The following is a 15,470-nucleotide window of genomic DNA, read 5'->3' on the forward strand; positions in this document are numbered from 1 at the left end:
TCCTCAAAAAATCTCAATAAAAAATATGCATATGCACAGAGCGTAGAGCACAGTTCTGAGGGTTTGCTCCAGGAGAGGCAAGAGAGTCCAACTTCAGACCTTGGCACCCTCCAAAATTTGTCGCCCTGGGCCATCGCCCCATCACGCCCCCCCCCCCCCCCTAACGCTGGCACTGATTTCGTGGCAATATTAAAAAAAAAACGTGGCACTCGGGGACTGCCGCGGTAAAGCTAATGCATAGCGTGCCTTCAAGCCACACCTCCGCCCGGAGTGGGGAGTGTGAGGTTTTTCGTTACGGAATTTCTAGGTTCGGTCCCCTTGCTCAAGGCCTGCGATAGAAGCTATGCAATAGCTTAAAATAAAATGTTTAAAATTACTTTACCCGAAGATCAATAAAGGCACATAGTATAAAAAATAAACGCTGTAATATTAAAATTGTGAAAGTCTGTCTATCTGTTTCATTCCTAAACACTGAACTACTATGAAATTTGAAACGGTGTCTAGTAACTAGACCGAAGAGAGAAAAGCTTTATGTATTATATTCCCCCTAAAACCAAAATTTGATGTGATAGAAAAAAAAATACCGTAACCACTGATAAGTAAATAGTAATTAGTTAGATAAGGCAATACCACAGACTAATAATAATATATTACGTATACATTGTATACGTAGTATATTATATACAAGCAATACTACATAATTAGTTACTTACTATTTTCCTAGCTAAATATTGATATAAAAAAATTGATTATAGCGACATCTATGCGTTATTTTGGTAACTAACTTTAGTTGCTATGGCTACGGAGTTTTACTGTTGCTAAAAAGTATAACTAGATGACGTGCAAACCAATTATAATAAATTAAATAGTTTCTAATATTGTCACTAGATGGCATAAAAATAAAATGAAATTTTATATGAAAAGGTAAAACTATTGTGAAAAGGTAAGATTCTTTCGATCACGGTATAAAGTAGCAAGGTGTCAATTAGATATATTTTTAAGCTATTGCATAGCTTCTATCGCGGGCCTTGAGCGCGGGGACCGAATCCAGAAATTCCGTAACGAAAAACCTCACGCTCCCCACTCCGACGGACACGGAGGTGTGGCTTGAAGGCATGCTATGCAATAGCTTTACCGCGGCAGTCCCCGAGTGCCACACGTCTTTTTTTCTGTATGTTTTTCTTAGAAGAAGTTTCTTATGGGAGAAACAGAAAGAAAACCTCACGTAAAATTTAAAAATTTAGAAAATATCTGTGGTGTTTGGTATATACCTCGTAAGTGCAAAAATGGCCATTTTTTGTTTTTTGGCCATCTATACTGATAAAAACGTCCTCTTTCGTTTGGTCTATGTCACATAAGCCTATTGATAGTAGAAATACCTTAAATAGGTTGTATCAAAACCCCTTAAGTACAAAAAAAAATATTTTTATTTGATACAAATATATTAATATAACTTATCATAGACTTGTAAAACGAATACTCAATCAACGAACGGTCATTTACAACGTAAGAGCACTTAACATAATTAGACCAAACTTGAATAATTATTATCATCACTTAACTTATTTGTACCAAATCAAATAAAATTATTTGTGAACTTAACAGGTCCTCTTCCTTACTTAAATATAACGTTATTTGGCACATAATTTAAATCTTCAGACATTAGGTCTCAAGCCTATTATCTATAAAGAAACATGCATGTGATGCAAGATCTCTTATGGCTGGTTCACACTTTGATTAGTGTGAGTGCAGGTGATTAGTGCGAGTGCAGGTGTGTAGTGCGAGTAGTGTCCAATTCAACTGCGAGTGCAGGTGATTAGTGGGAGTGCAGGTCAATGGTGCAATTCGCGACGCTACACACTACGCTAAACACTAAACACTAAACACTCGTGTCCAGACGTTTTTAGGCAGGCACACTGCGAGTGAGGGGGAAGGGAGGGCGCGCGGGACGTGGCTACTCGCAAGTCGCAGTCCACTCGCAAGAAAATAGAACACGCTTCTATTCACTTTACTACACAGCCTACAAAACACTTGCACTAAACAGTCGCTGTCCACACGTAGTTACTAAACACCTGCACTAATCACCTGCACTCGCACTAATCAAAGTGTGAACCAGCCATTAGTGTGTTCAGAAACGTTTACCAATCTTTAAATCGATTTAAAGATTGGTCAACGTTTAAAAAGCCACATAACGATACCTACATGCACAAGGTTTGATTCTTTGTCTCTTCAAATTCATTCTTTCATGTCAGATTAGAATAGATTTAGAAAAATCGGAGCATAAGGCAACATTTCACTGTGAAACTAAAAGATAAAAGCTGTTTGTTTACAGATTCCAAATTTAACTGCATCTGTAGCCTTTTATAAAAGAAACTTTGGACTTTTAATTTAAAAATCCGCAAAGTTACTACTAAACGAACATTCCATTATGTTATGTATGAAGGAATAGCTCAAAGAGGTGCGGATGAAATCGCATCATGCTTATGGCATTTTATTAACCGTTTGGCAGAAGAAGTAGAGTAGCTTATTTTATATTCAGTGTTTTCCAGGTCAAAAACGGTATAATATCTTGCCTGTTAAGCAGATATTGAAAGATTCATTCAAAAAAGAAACAGCACCATCTCCGTTCCCCGAGATAAATGAAAATGACCAGCAATCGCCATGATGTAAAATTAATGAATGAATCTGACTTCTTTCCATTTTCGAAACTATTGACTACCTACTCATTTTATCAAAAGAAATACTGCAACAGACAAAACTACATTTGGTTAGAACTGTATTTTCTGGTTGATGTATGAAAAGTCTAATGACGTAGATTTTAAATACTCTTTGAGTGAAAATGAAGAGTTTCTGTATTTCTGGTTTAAGAGAACTGAGAAAAGATAGAAGTCTCCGAAGTGGCTTTGCCATTGGCCTCTAATGAGCCTATCAATATCGATGCTCTGAAATTCAAAACTATTTGCAGGGTAAAGACATCTTCTCACAAGGAGAAGACATGAGCAGTAATCACCACGCTTGCTCACTGCTGGTTGGTGATTTCAGACCAAAATCCCGGTTGCCATCACGATGTTTTCGTGTTATTAGAAATGATGATGTTTTCTTGTTATAGAAGATGTATCTCTGGTTATTAGAGAATCTACTTATGCATCCGAAAAAGACACATTGGTACATGTCGGTTGATGGGATCGATCCCGCAGCATCTAGCACGGCGGGCAAGCGAACTACCGTGACTTCTGAACAACACACACACACACACACACACACTACTTTTAGGATTTTACTTTGTAGAGAGAGTATCAGAGAATTGCATATTGCACGAAAATCACAATATTTCCTGGCTTTTTTATGAGTACTTATTTGTGGCAAATCACACTCCTATTCGTTTTTGTTTTTATATATGGTTAAATCTATTTGTATGGAAGACGTTTCCCCATAATATTTGTTTTTTAATGTCTGTTTATGTCTCCGTCGAAAAAAAATATGAAAAATCCTTTCCATTAAGGTAAAAATAGGAATAAATACTAATTAAGAGTACAAATAAATATGCTCTAATCCACTTAAGTACACACGTTTTAGACATTTTCACATCATTTTCACATTTTTTCTTTTGGTACAAACATGTTAAGTAACACTTACTCTTGAACTAGAACATTTTTTTTATTTTTTTTGTAAGTGTTCAAAACTTGAACATAATAGACATTTAAATATCATAAATTTGTTTTACTCAAGTGTTTATTCCGATCTGTATCAACAGGGTAGCAACCGTGAAAACTTTCAAACGCTCATACCCAAAAATCACCATTTTGCACTTAAGTGGTACGTACCAAATACCACAGATATAATGTAAGACAAAATATATTATTACATAAAATTCTTAATATTATTATAAAAAATAGTAAATTAAAACACTTTTGAGTCTTCATAAATAATTTATTGTTCAGTTTTCAATTCAATCATCTCTCTTCTGAAAATGTTTTGTAGTCTTGCTGAAAAAGAAAAATGTGATTTAGAATCTAATATTAATGGATACAAAACATTTTATTTTAATTAAAAGTAAAATACCTACAGCTTTTTAGAAGTTAGATAATTTGAATTCTTATTGAATGTATCATCAATACTAATATTATAAAGCTGAAAAGTTTGTTTGTTTGTTTGTTTGAACGCGCTAATCTCGGGTCCGATTTGAAAAATTATTTCGGTGTTAGATAGCCCATTCATCGAGGAAGGGTATAAGGCTATATTATTATATCATCACGCTAAGAGCAACAGGAGCGGAGCCACGCGGGTGAAACCGCGGAGCGCAGCTAGTTATTAATAAGTATACCTGACTGAAAAACCACCACTGCCTCAACTTTTCTTTTGTATCTCCCGGGATAAATTCCGAATGATCCGGTGCGTTTTTGTTCACTGTAATATGGTCAAAACTGTTCTGAAAATTCAATAAGTCACGATTATTTTTTGAATAGATCCAGTTATATGTATATTTCTTCATTAAATAATTTTTGTGTGACCCTTTTATAGACGAAACTAGCTTTCCGCCCGCGGCTTCGCCCGCGTTTTCAGAGAAAAACCCGCATAGTTCCTGTTCCCGTGGGATTTCCGGCATACAACCTATCCCATGTTTTAATTCAAGTTACCATCTATATGTGTGCTAAATTTCATTGTAATCGGTTCAGTAGTATTTGCGTGAAACATTAATAAACATACACATCCATCCTCACAAACTTTCGCATTTATAATATTAGTAGGATAGGATAGGATTTGTTTTCCCAGTGCAATCGTTATTTTATAGATTTCACCACAAAATACCATACTCACTTTTGAGTTTAAAAACCATTTCATTTTGTCCGATTTTTTATCATCTTTAGTGACTGTTCGAACTGTCGTAGTAGTAGTAACTTCTTCTGAACTATCCGTCGACAGAGACTCTAGTTTATGATTTCTAAGTATTTCTTTAGTATCTAAATAATTGATACCTTCGCGTATGTTGTAAAGGTACTGTAAAATTAATTGGTATAATGTTTATTATGCATCATTATGTGTTTTAGCAACATAATTATTATCTAGTAGATACGTAGTATTTGGTATTAAGTTAATGAAATATAAGTTATAATTATAATACTTGTATTATTTAGTAAACTTACTTTAGAATGAACTGGAACAAATCTATAAAAAAACGACATGATTAAAATAAATAGTAAAGCGTCTTCCTCAAGATTTCTGGAAGTTATATCTTGTGAGTTGTAGTAGTATGTACCTACTACGTAGTATATGAATTATTGTAATACCTACTAAAGAACTAGGTACCTAACTCATGGAAAGAAAGAACTCAAGGGTCATACATTTATTCAGCTACTGTTAATTATGTTACCATACCTACTACCGTTGGGAGACCAGTGTTATGGATCGTCATGTCCATGGTCCATGTCCTATTACCTAAATATTCACTGTATTTGCCACGTGACTGCATAAAGCCTTATGATAAGGTGTACCAGAAATACCAACACCATAAGCCATTTACACAACAGTTGTGACATGTAATAAAACGTCGAAAAAACAAGGGAAATAACTTGTTTTCCCTTAGACCGTCTTATGACCTTAGATGTTAATTAAAAGTACAGTACCACCATAAAGTCGTTTACATTTACCCTAATTAAGGATCTCTTAGGGAAGGGGAAGTAATTTAGTTAAGCGTCATTTGCGAATTAGGTACAAGTGTATTTTCGAACTGCGCTGAAAAAACTGAAAATGTCATCGTTAGACAAAATCAAAGAGGCGTGTAGTTATTATATTTGCAGTAGTTGGCAGTGAATATCAATTTTAAATATCTATGTAGTAAGATAAATAGGCGCTTCAATAAGATCGAATAATGAAATTATTGTCATTGATCCTTGATAAGTGTACACTGTACAGAGATTAAATCTGCCCGTAGAGTCAGTTACATACAAGCAGGTGAACAAGCGTTTTAAAACTGTAATGGCTAGGTTAATGTCATTTTAAAAAGTGTTTGTTTATTAAAAGTTCGTTAGTTAGTTCGTAAGTAAGAAATATCCTTTTAAAAATACAGGGTTAGATACTTAGATAGCCATTATTTCATGGCAGAGTAAGCAAAGTGCCAATTAATATGGCCTTTTACCTACATTATAATATATTATATTTGCTCTTTCTACAACAAATCGAAAAGTTTTCTCGTAACATCAGATTTGCGATGTAAGGTATGAAATATTTCAATTTAGATCTTGTATTAAGGTGAGACTAGATTAGGGTAAGACAGTTGAAATGTACTTAAACTGTACCTACATACCTATTTCATAAATTATAATATGTTATTTTTTCTGAAGATGAAGGTGTACTTAAGAACTATATATCTTCATAATATTATGTGCTTAAATACTCAGGTGATTGTGTTAAAAGAATGTCGAATAATGAATATTTCATAAAAAAAAATACTGACAGATAAATTTTCTATTCAGAGAATAGGCGATTTACAAAGCTGAGAATTGAAAGTAATAAAATATACAAATTATATAAAAATAACTTTTCAAATAAAAAAGATAATTTAGTAAAGCATAAATTATGATGTCAATCAGTGGTTGTTATTTTGCCTTATATTAATCCTACTAATATTATAAATGCGAAAGTTTGTGAGGGTGTGTGTGTTTGTTACTCTTTAACGCAAATACTACTGAACCGATTATTATGAAATTTAACACACACATAGAGGGTAACTTGGATTAACACATATGATAGGTTTTATCCCGGAAATCCCACGGGAACGGGAACTATGCGGATATATATTCCTTTGAAAACGCGGGCGAAGCCGCGGGCGGGAATCTAGTTCTATGGTTCTAAAATAGAGACAACCACAATAAATACTTAAATTTAAAGAAGAAATACATAACTTATGATTAATCTGAAGAAAAAAAGTATATTACCGTTTCGGTCTTTCGTCGTATACCTAAAATACACATAAACATTAAACACATTTTGTATGCTTGCATACATTTGAATATAATTGCATACTGATGAATTCTGCTTATAATGCTAATTGTTGAAAATATTCAAATTATTATTAGAAGGAAGAGATTTTAAAGCATTTATTTTTCGGTATTAGGTAATTAAGATCTAAATAAGTTATTAGGTATTACATTGGGTAGGTAATAATAGAAAATTAAAAAGATTCAGATTCGTAAAAACCGTTATAAGTTATAACATTTGACTTCGTTTTAAAATATTTTTTTTAACAAAAGTAGCTACAACACCTCGATAAAGCTCATGTGCTAATCCAGGATTTTTATCTATTTCATATTCCTCCGATTTCGTTTATTACATTAGAACAATTTTATATTAAAAATATGTAAATATAAAAAGCATTTTACCTCATTATGCCCTATATGTCCCCAATAACGGTCCTTGTATTTGCTGTAGATAAATAAAAAAATATTATTTATAAAATTTCCATTAATTTGTTGTAGGTATATAAAAATATCTGCTCTATTATGATTTTATTAAATTGAATAAAGACTTACTTGTTGGTTAAAACTTTATTTGTTACAGATTCCTGTAAAATGAAAACAATTAATTTAAAATAATGACATTAGTTTTGTTGTTATCTAAAAAGGGTTTAAATTATCTGTTAAAAATGTAAGTAATCTTTATTAGCTGCGCTCCGCGGTTTTACCCGCGTGGCTCCGCTCCTGTTGGTCTTAAAGGCTGGTTTACACTTTGATTAGTGTGAGTGCAGGTGATTAGTGCGAGTGCAGGTGTGTAGTGCGAGTAGTGTCCAATTCACTGCGAGTGCAGGTGATTAGTGCGAGTGCAGGTGAGTAGTGCGAGTAGTGTCCAATTCGCGACGCTACACACTACGCTAAACACTAAACACTAAACACTCCTGTCCAGACGTGTTTAGGCAGGCACACTGCGAGTGAGGGGGAAGGGAGGGCGCGCGGGACGTGGCTACTGGCTACTCGCAGTCCACTCGAAAAAAATAGAACACGCTTCTATTCACTTTACTACACAGCCTACTAATCACTTGCACTAAACAGTCGCTGTCCACACCTAGTCACTAATCACCTGCACTAATCACCTGCACTCGCACTAATCAAAGTGTAATGGCTGGTTTACACTTTGATTAGTGCGAGTGCAGGTGATTAGTGACTAGGTGTGGACAGCGACTGTTTAGTGCAAGTGATTAGTAGGCTGTGTAGTAAAGTGAATAGAAGCGTGTTCTATTTTTTTGCGAGTGGACTGCGAGTAGCCACGTCCCGCGCGCCCTCCCTTCCCCCTCACTCGCAGTGTGCCTGCTTAAACACGTCTGGACAGGAGTGTTTAGTGTTTAGCGTAGTGTGTAGCGTCGCGAATTGGACACTACTTGCACTACTCACCTGCACATCGGACTGTTGATTACCTCATCCTTACCTCATCTGGATTAACAGACGCAATGTATATCTTAAAATTTCTGAAATTAAAATGTTATAATTACATTTTAGCTAAATAAAAATATAATGCTCTCTACAATTTACTAAAAAAAAATATCGTAATATGTGCATTGTAATAACACAAATTCATCTGATTAAATATGAACCATTATTCTCCTCTGTGATGAAATTAGTAAGTACATATTTTAGTAGCAAAACGATGAAAGGTCAATAATTGAATCAAATTAGTTGACGCTGTTCCCTCATGATGCATACAGTAAAAGAAATCCATACTAATATTATAAATGCGAAAGTAGTCTGTCTGTCTGTTACTCAATCACGCCTAAACTACTGAACCAATTTTCATGAAATTTGGTATGGAGATATTTTGATACCCGAGAAAGGACATAGGCTACTTTTTATCCCGGGAAAATGACGCAATCCCGGAAATCCCATGGGAACGGGAACTATGCGGGTTTTTCCTTGACTGCGCGGGCGAAGCCGCGGGCGGAAACCTAGTTTATTATATATTTCATAGATGTATGAGTCTATATATAGGTATATAAAAATGAAACCCGTTTTTCCTTGGTCACGGCATCACGCATGAACGGGTGGACCGATTTCGATAATTCTTTTTTTATTATATTCCTTTAACTACGAGGATGGTTCTTATGTAGAGAAAACGTAAATATGTACCACGGGCGAAACCGGGGCGGACCGCTATTTCCTTATATAAATAATGCTTTTATTACAAGACTTACCCTTTGTTAAAAGGGATGTTGAGGCTATGGATCGCTGTCAATAACTTGTTTTGAAAGTCTTGTCTATCCTGAAATCAAATTACACTCAAAGTCTATTATATGTAACCATAAATAATATACGAAGAATTATCTTATTGAAATTCGTGGAAGGACTAAAATAAGACCTAGACCGTCTTAAAATAAGTGTTAAATTACCCTGTAAAGATTTCTAAGGATTCCTTGAATTGCTTTAAAAATTTTGGAAAGTAATAAAAGGATGCTCTTCTTTCATAATATATCAACCAAACCATACCAAGCTTATTATAGTTTTATTATTGTAGAGCATTATCTTTTCTACGTACCTTACCTTGCAAACCGTAGGTTTGTATAAAAATAATCAAAGAAAATGTTCTAATATGAGACAATAAATCTCATCTCTCTACGCCATTAAGTATTTATATAAATATTTATTTTAAATCATATTATTCTAATTCAAAAGTTCGATAAATTCATGTGCAGGAAAACATCGTACGTAATTCAAAAACTGCCTATTTACAATGAAATTATTATAGTTGTAATATTATTTAATAAACCATGACAATAACTTACAACATCTAAAACAGTTGATGCGATCTGAAATCTTCAATCATAGATTAATTTATAAATTACAATGTATCAATACTTCTATATTTTGTAAGAATCTAACAATTGTTCCTATATAGATACCTTGGTTGACTGCGTTCAGATTTTGTTGGTAATATCTGTAAGGTTTAGTATTTTTTAATAATAGAAATCTTGGAAGTATCTTGCTGGTCTTTGAATAAAGTTGCTTGACTCATTCTATTTAAAGACACTCTAAATCAAATTATAGTAAAGATTAATTATCCAGCTACGTATCCATACTTCTATACTAATATTATAAAGCTGAAAAATTTGTTTGTTTGTTTGAACGCGCTAATCTCAGGAACTACTAGTCCGATTTGAATATTTATTTCGGTGTTAGAGAGCCCATTTAACGAGGAAGGCTATAAGCCATTTATATCATTACGGTAAGAAAACCGCGTGAAAGTTGAAGCGCAGCTGGTTATTACTATATTCACCATTCAGAACTTCTTCAAATTGATACAATGCCAATGCATGCATAGGTAATGCAAGTCGAATTAAAAAGAAGCTATTTAATATGACACAACCGATTCTCTGAAAGTATTACTCATTATAAATATATGAAGCACATTTTATGAATATGTCGTACCATAATATAATCCGATGTACTTCTTCGAAATCCTGTATTCAGAACTCGTTCATTTTTCGCGTCGTACCTTCAAGAAATATGAAATTTAATATAGGTTGCTTTTCGAGTTGATCAAATGGGGGATTTTATTGGAAAACCTTTATTAAAATATAATATACAGTTTCCATAACTGTATATTTTGTTTACTATAGATGTTAAAAAGTGAAGCCGTATATCCCCTTGTATATATATATATCCAATATTAAACACGATTTAGCTGATCGATTTTCTGTACGGACAAGTAGGTGATCAGCCTTCTGTGTCCTGTCAGGCCATGACGTTTTTTGTAAGTCACCACCGGGAATCAAACCCAGGACCTTTGGTTCTAAGGTCAAGCGTTAACTACTGTACCAAGGCAGTCCAGGCGAGAGAGGTTAAAAATGAAGAAATGAAGATTTTTATAATAATACAAGATTAACTAAATTGACATGTTGGATAAAGGAGATTATTATTATTATTTTTGTTATCTTATGTCTAAAGTAGCTTAAATAATATAAATTCTATTTATGTACATTCAAGAAAAAGGTCACTCTTTTCCGTGAACTGGAGCAACTTCACTCATTCGAAAAGTTTACACAGCTTGAAACTTTATGCAGTTCTTTGTAAGGTTTTACGTAACAGAGGTAACACTATAACTTATAAAACTTCGGATATGAAAATAGAAGTTATTCTAGTTTCACTTCATACTTTACTCAAGTTTTCTTTATAGAATATTTTTAGTTCTGACTTATGTCAGCTTTATTTATATAAACAGTGTAAAATTGTGTGATAACTTAGCGTTCTAACAGACGAACGGCAAGTTGTGACGCTTGCAGTTTTGTGTTGACGGCAAACTGCAAGCGTTTGACGTTTGACGGCATCCGCTTTTGCGTGTCGACGGCAGCCGTCGACATATTGACTGCTGCCGTCGACGCGCCGTCGACTGCCGTCGACATGTGGACACGATTGAAATAGCTTCTGCCGTTCACAACATGCCGTTCGTTTGTTAGAAGTTAGAACTTTTAGTCGAGCGTTATAAATGATATAGTTATGTAAAATTATACGATTTAAAACCATAAAATATACTATTTCTAATGCCAACCAAAGTGAATTGATTTTAAATCAGTTTCAAGTATGAAACACTATACTAGGTTCTTTCGCAATCTGTATGGTATATAATTTTTAAACTACAGCAACTCATAACTCATAGTTATAACGCAAAAAAGCAATCATGACGTAACTAATTTATTGATTAAATTCAGATTGTTTTTGTTGTTAAATTATTATCAATATCTTCGTTAAAAGAAACATTATTTGAACAGAAAAGGCCACTTGCACAGCTGTGTCTTATATAACAAGCATATAAATGCCTAAATTTTGTATCACCATCTAAAGGAGAAGTACTTATTCTCCGTCCATAAATCAACAAAAATCCATTTCATTATTTATGAAAAAACAAAGAAAACTGAATTTAAATGTTTCCTAAAATTCGCTTATCACACCCGAAATTCGAACCGACTAAATTCTGTTAAACTTACACCCTGTACTTGTATTACATAGATCGTTACAATTATAAAAGATGAATACTTTTTCGTTTACCTTATACCAAGATTATCTACATTCCCATAAACACCAGCGCCATCCTCTAATTCCTGATGTGGAAACTTGATAGCAGACTTCAGCATTCCCAGGGAAGGTCTGATCAGCGTGTGTCCCGGGAGGATCGGTTCAGCTTCAGGCAAATGGTTGGGTCCCCTTCCATGTTAGACCTCCTGCTCACCTCCCATCCAAATAACTATCAGGTCAATACTGATGCCCCTTTAGGCACATCAGACCATTGCCTGGTCCGCAGTGTGGTGCCAATCTTGCGCTCAAGGCGGCCCCGATCTGGTGGCTGCCGTCGCGTTTGGCACTACAGAGCGGCTGATTGGGATGGAATGCGGGAGTTCTTTTCATCCTATCCCTGGAGGCAAGTTTGTTTTGCACACGATCCTAGTGCTTATGCTGACTCTGTCGCGGATGTGGTTCTGCAGGGAATGGAACTTTTCATACCGAGTTCTGTAGTACCCATCGGCGGCAAGTCTCAGCCCTGGTACGGTCATCTTTGCAAAGAGGCATTTCGCCATAAGCAAGAATGTTTCCGTGACTGGGCAGATGCATTATTAAAACAGGATCCGAATGCCAGTGCTCTTAAAAAACAATATAACTTTGCCTCCAGGCAGTACAAAAGGAAAATGAGCATAGCTAAGTCCGAGTTTATACGCGATATTGGCAAAAAACTGACACGTTTCCCATCTGGTAGCCGAGCTTTCTGGTCGCTCGCTAAAGCCATCCAAGGAAACTTTTGTCAGCCGACGTTCCCACCCTTGCGCCGGGAAGATGATACCTTAGCCCACTCGCCCAAAGAGAAAGCCGATTTATTGGGCGCTCTCTTTGCGTCCAATTCCACCTTGGACGACAGGGGAAAGGTACCGCCTACTATCTCGCGGTGCCAGTACTTTATGTCCGATGTACGCTTTACTCAACGTGAAGTGCGTAAGGTACTTTTCTCTCTTGACACCCATAAAGCGAGTGGCCCTGATGGTATCCCTGCAATTGTTTTGAGAACGTGTGCTCCAGAATTGGCTCCCGTTTTTGCGCATTTGTTTCAGCACTCTTATGATGTCGGCATTGCTCCAGCTTCGTGGAAAACCGCCGCCGTGCACCCGATCCCTAAGAAAGGCGATCAATCAGACCCCTCTAACTACAGGCCCATTGCTATTACCTCTTTGCTCTCAAAAGTCATGGAAAGCATAATCAACCGTCAGCTCTTAGGTTACCTGGAGGAGAACCAGCTGATCAGTGACCATCAGTATGGTTTTCGCCATGGACGTTCGGCTGGTGATCTCTTGGCCTTTCTAACTCACCGATGGGCTGCGGCTATTGAGAGTAAAGGGGAAGCATTAGCCGTTAGTCTTGATGTCGCAAAAGCCTTTGATCGGGTGTGGCACGGGGCTCTACTATCGAAGCTAACATCATATGGACTCCCCGAGAAGTTACGCACATGGATAGCCAGCTTTCTTGCAGCACGAAATATTCGGGTCTTGGTTGACGGATCGTGCTCGGAGCTTATGCCCGTAAACGCTGGCGTCCCCCAAGGCTGTGTTCTTTCACCCACACTATTTCTTCTGCATATCAATGACATGTTACAAATTAGTAACATTCATTGTTATGCAGATGATAGTACTGGTGACGCCTCTTACCCTGGCCATGCTAACTTCTCGAGAGAAAATGTCGATGAGTGCAGAAACACTTTGGTGTCCAAGATTGAAACTCTTTTGGAAGAAGTTTCAAAGTGGGGTCGTAAAAACCTCGTAGAGTTTAACCCCACTAAGACACAACTATGTGCATTTACGGCCAAAAAAAAGCCATTCGAATCAGCTCCCCTCTTTATGAACACTCCCCTCAGCGTCAAGTCTAGCATCGCGATTCTTGGCGTCAATATTTCTGACGATGTTCAGTTTCGCGATCATTTGGAAGGCAAAGCTTCTCTAGCTTCAAAAAAACTGGGCGTCCTATACAGAGCGAAGCAGTATTTCAGGCCTGACCATCTTCTATCACTGTATAAAGCTCAGATACGGCCACACATGGAATACTGCTCACATCTCTGGGCCGGCGCCCCGTTATACCAACTCCTTCCACTTGATCGCGTTCAACGTAGAGCAGTCAGAATGGTTGGCGACCCAAGACTTAGCGATCGGCTTGACCCTCTTGCTTTGCGACGAGACATTGCTTCACTGTGTGTCTTTTATCGCATATACCATGGGGAGTGTTCAGAGGAGTTATTCGAGCTCATACCTGCAGCGGAATTTCACCACCGCTCCGCCCGTCACAAAGCATACTTCCATCCACACCATTTGGACCGCTGGCGAACAAGTACCGTACGCTTCTCGCGACACTTTTTACCCCGCACTACCACCTTGTGGAACAGTCTACCCTCTTCTGTATTCCCGCACGTGTATGACTTAAATTCCTTTAAAAAGAGAGCCTACATCCATCTTCGACAGTCGGTAACAGCCTCACAAAGGTAACTTTGTCAGTGCTCATGGGCGGTGGTGTCACTTCATTAGGTGATCCACCTGCTCAGTTACCTGCTCTTACATAAAAAAAAAAAAAAAAAAAAAAAAAAAAAAAGACTTGGTACTCCAACTATGTGGGACACCTCTCGAGGATCAAATTGGTAGTATCTGCGTCTCTAGAAAAAATTGACATAATATTTTGGGTAGGTATTTTTTTTCTGTAATTCTCCTGCTGGAAAAAATTTCTGTTTTTTTTTCTAATCTGTGCATCTATTGTTTTAAAGTAAAGACATTTAGAGCCTGTTAAATTGACAGAAACGGTAATAAAAAAATATTAAAAAGCCATGACAAGTTTTTATTTTATTTTTTTGTACCAACCGGTGAATATGTTTTATGAATACACTAGCTTTCCACCCGCGGCTTCACCCGCGTTTTTAAAGACAAACCCGCTTAGTTCCCGTTCCCGAGGGATTTCCGGGATAAAACCTATCTCTCAAGTTGGATCGAACTGCACATGGTGTGCGAATTTTATTATAATCGGTTAAGTGGTTTAGGAGTCCATTGAGGACAAACATTGTGACACGAGATTTATATAATTATATATATTAACATAGTCAGTATTTATTATAATAGTCCATTGCAGTAGAAATGTTGAAGTAAGTATTAAAAACTAGTTTAAACTACCGTTAGAATTTTATCATTGTATATTATGCCTTGGCTCTCTGCACGTGCTTTCTGAAGATTTAATAATTTAATAACATAATATTATATCGTTGTCGATGATAATAATATTTATTTATAACTAGCGGTCCGCCCCGGCTTCGCCCGTGGTACATGTTTACGTTTTCTCTACATAAGAACCATCCTCGTACTTCAAGGAATATAATAAAAAAAGAATTATCGAAATCGCTTCAGCCGGTTTCGAGTTATGCGCTTACCAACACATTTTGCGATTCATTTTTATATATAAGAAGATTATGGTAAT

The sequence above is a fragment of the Colias eurytheme genome, chromosome 3 (genome assembly GCF_061535395.1).
Source record: "Colias eurytheme isolate Ceu_HAF_F1 chromosome 3, ilColEury1 Martin Lab GWU primary, whole genome shotgun sequence".
NCBI lineage: Eukaryota > Metazoa > Arthropoda > Insecta > Lepidoptera > Pieridae > Colias > Colias eurytheme.